Source organism: Cimex lectularius, unplaced genomic scaffold, assembly GCF_000648675.2.
Source record: "Cimex lectularius strain Harlan isolate CLEC.00 unplaced genomic scaffold, Clec_2.1 scaffold241, whole genome shotgun sequence".
NCBI classification, from domain to species: Eukaryota; Metazoa; Arthropoda; class Insecta; order Hemiptera; family Cimicidae; genus Cimex; species Cimex lectularius.
Window position 1 is genome coordinate 181,139 of NW_019392841.1, and position 3,463 is coordinate 184,601.

Sequence of the window (3,463 nt, forward strand, 5' to 3'; positions counted from 1 at the left end):
TTTAACAAATACATGTAGGACGTGGACAAAAATGAATTTATACAATGCAAAATATATTTTTTATATTCAATCAAAGTATTTCTACCCACTCAAAGTGTTTGTCGTCTGTGTAAGACAGTGTAATATTTTCAGGTTAATTCAAAAGTTCACCACTTTATCCCACAAAGCTCACCGTACCTCATAAAATGTTAATCCTATTGTATTTTTTTTGTAACCTTAAACAAAGAAAATACAAAATCACTTGTGACATAAACATTTACGAGATTCCAAATTTCTTGACTAAATAATATGAGAAAGGCTTTCATAATTCTGTAAATGCCGAGAGATATGGCCTTTCGGATATGTTGCCCTTACGAATGACCTGTAAAACCTTGTTCTCACTGGTCGGCTATCACCAATAAAAATTAACGTTTATTTGCTAAAAAAATAGATTTTTCGGTCACAAACAGAGAAAATTATTCAATCATATTTTTAAATTTCTACTAAAATGAAATTCAAAAAGAACAAAAAACACTCGGTGCAAATAAATGTTCAATGTGTTCAAGTTCACTGTTCAATATACAATAGGGATATTTTAGTCCAATTTGACATGTAGAATGTCCTATTGGTGTCTGTTAGCAGGGCACCTGGTATAAATGGAATAATAAAGCAAAAAATAAAAATAAAATTCAAAAGGAAGAGTCCAAAATTATTACTTCTGCAACGAGTTCTTCAAGATTGCTAAATGTTGTGTAAGTAAAATTAAAATTTATTAGGTGTGTCTTATAGCTAAATTAATACAATAAAAATTATGTGAACACGGACGATAAATAAGAGAAAGAATTGTTGGCTCACTAGGCAGCAGCACCTCCCAGTCTCGACCCCGACATCCTCGCTCATGATTTTTCGATATCATTCCGATCCGACCGATCATATTTGAGCCTTTTCGTGACACAAATGAATTTTATGATTCGGAAACTCAACTGGTATAAAAAAATTGGCATTTTTCAATCAAAACGTAACTAACCAAAAATGAAATGTTTATAATAATTTCAGTTAATTATTGTTTTTAAGTAAGGCATTGGTCGAGATGAAAAAGTTAGTGTTACGAGCGGGATTCAAACCACGGCCTTAGGCTCGATATTGATATGGATTAATGTAATAATTAAAGAAGTAATCACTTCGCAAGTAGTTCCCCTTGGCCATTTCCTAAGTCGCTGAAAACGAATCCTGATTACACGATATTAGAAAAATTGAAAAAAAAACCGAGAAAATTCGGTAGGTAGATTGAGATGAGAAGTTGGTGTTCGAGTGGATCGAAGTTCATGGCGCAAGTGGTTAGAGCAGCGGTGTATTTAGTCGAAGGTCTTGGGTTCGAATCCCCCTCGTGATACCAACTTTTTCATCTCAAGCAAGACATTAAATAAAAAAGAATAATTAATTGAAATAATTAATATGGCCAATTATAACCGCTAAACATGTATGTTTACAATAATTTTACGATATAGCTAAGTGTAATTTACAGTTTTAAACAATATCATAATTTTCGTTTGATTCTTATTTGGGGTTTTACTTTGTCTTTATTTTTGGTTTAAACGCTAAAATCTGGTTTAAAGGATTAACTCCTTATGTTCAAAATTTTTGAAAAGCGACAAGGGAACATTTAATAAATAATCATATCGATTTAAACGAGCTTTTTTTTATAAATAATCAGACCGACGTTATAAACCGAAATCAGCATAAGTCACTGAGGTCAAAATAAGACGAATCGACCCCGGTTTGACGTTAGAGCTGAATAAGCGGGGAAAATGAAATAAAGTTGATCCCCGAGCAGGCAAAACGCAACGTCCAGATCTTGCTTGATTTATTTCTCCTCGGCCGAGGAAGAAACAGATGTTGTACATCACGGATCCCGCTGACCGGGGTGGAACTCCCCCAGGACTGATGTTGATAAATGCCCTCCCTCGGGAGAGCCCGTTCTCCAGAAATGAAATTAAAGTCAACTTGTTGGCCTAGAGGGGATCCGCAGGGCTAGTCTAATTGCTTTATACCGTGACACCGGTTACGTGACTCAACAGTACTTTCTCAACTGACCAGAAGTACGGACTTTATCTGAACAGATCGGTGGTAACGCGAGGGCTAATCATCATTGTGGTATTAAAGATAATATTTGGCAATTTTGGTCAAAAATGATGTTCATAGATTTGAAATGTACGAGGATTTTCCTTGAAAGAACAACTTTATGTTAAAAATATATAAACAATTGAGTCGTATATATTTAAAAATACTTTGGAAAAAATTGAAAATCAACATTTATGAAGTTTTGTTGAGTGTGCCAGATGTTATTTGTCAGTCAGCAGTGTCATCATCCCTGATCGAGCATCATTATTTCATTGAAAAATCATTATTTTTCACAAATTAAAAAAAAAAAGATCTTCCGCTACAATTTTAAAAATGACTGAACTCTGTTAAAAATTATCATTCGGAGATCGTGAGTGCGGTCTGGTTTGACGTAGGTTTTAGAAAAACATTTTCTTTATCGTGTCAACGTTTCGATCTTTATTGAGATCATCTTCAGATCTTCAGGGCTCAAAGTTTTTGTTTTCCGTGTAGATGTGTCATTCTTGGCTGTTGTGTTGAGATGTGTGACCACTTAAACTTGGTACAATTTAAAAAAAGATCGATCCACTTGAACGTTAGAAGGGAGCATTACAGAAAAACAAACAAAAAAGAGAATGACTATTCAATGATTTATTTACAAAATGTAATTGTAAACACAAGTGGAAAATTTTATCTATTATTTACTTCTAATCCTTTAAAAGAAACCAAATATTGTTATGACATAATCAATAAAGGATTGTCTACGAGATAATTAAAAATATTAAAAATGCCACTGTTTTGCCTCTCAGCGTACATAGAAACACACTAAAAAAGGGAGTTGCTAGCAGGTCGATCGTGATTAATGTTCTGTGCATATACAAAATAAATGAACTAAAATACACACACACCCACACTTTCTCTGTCTTTATTTCTTTCTCTTTGTCTTTATCACACTCACTCCCCTCGCTCGCACTCTCTCTCTCTCTCTGTCTGTCTCTCTCTCTCTCTCTCTCTTTCTCTCTTTCACAATTTCTCTATCTTCCTCTTCCTCTGACTCTCTTTCTATCTTCCTTTTTCTCTCTCTCACTCACCAACACTCTTTCCATGTCTCTCTCTCTCTCTCTCTCTCTCTCTCTCTCTCTCTCTCTCTCTGTCTCTCTTATACAATCTCTCTACCTTCCTTTCTCCTCACCCTCTTTCTACCTTCCTTTCCCTCTCACTCTCCCACTATCTTCCTTTTTCTCTCTCTCACTCACCAACACTCTTTCCATCTTTCTCTTTCTATCTCACACACTCTCTCTATCTTCCTCTCTTTCCCTCTCTCGATATTTTTTCTTTCTCTTAATCTCTTTCTTTATATTATGTTTTTGGAATCTCTAAACAA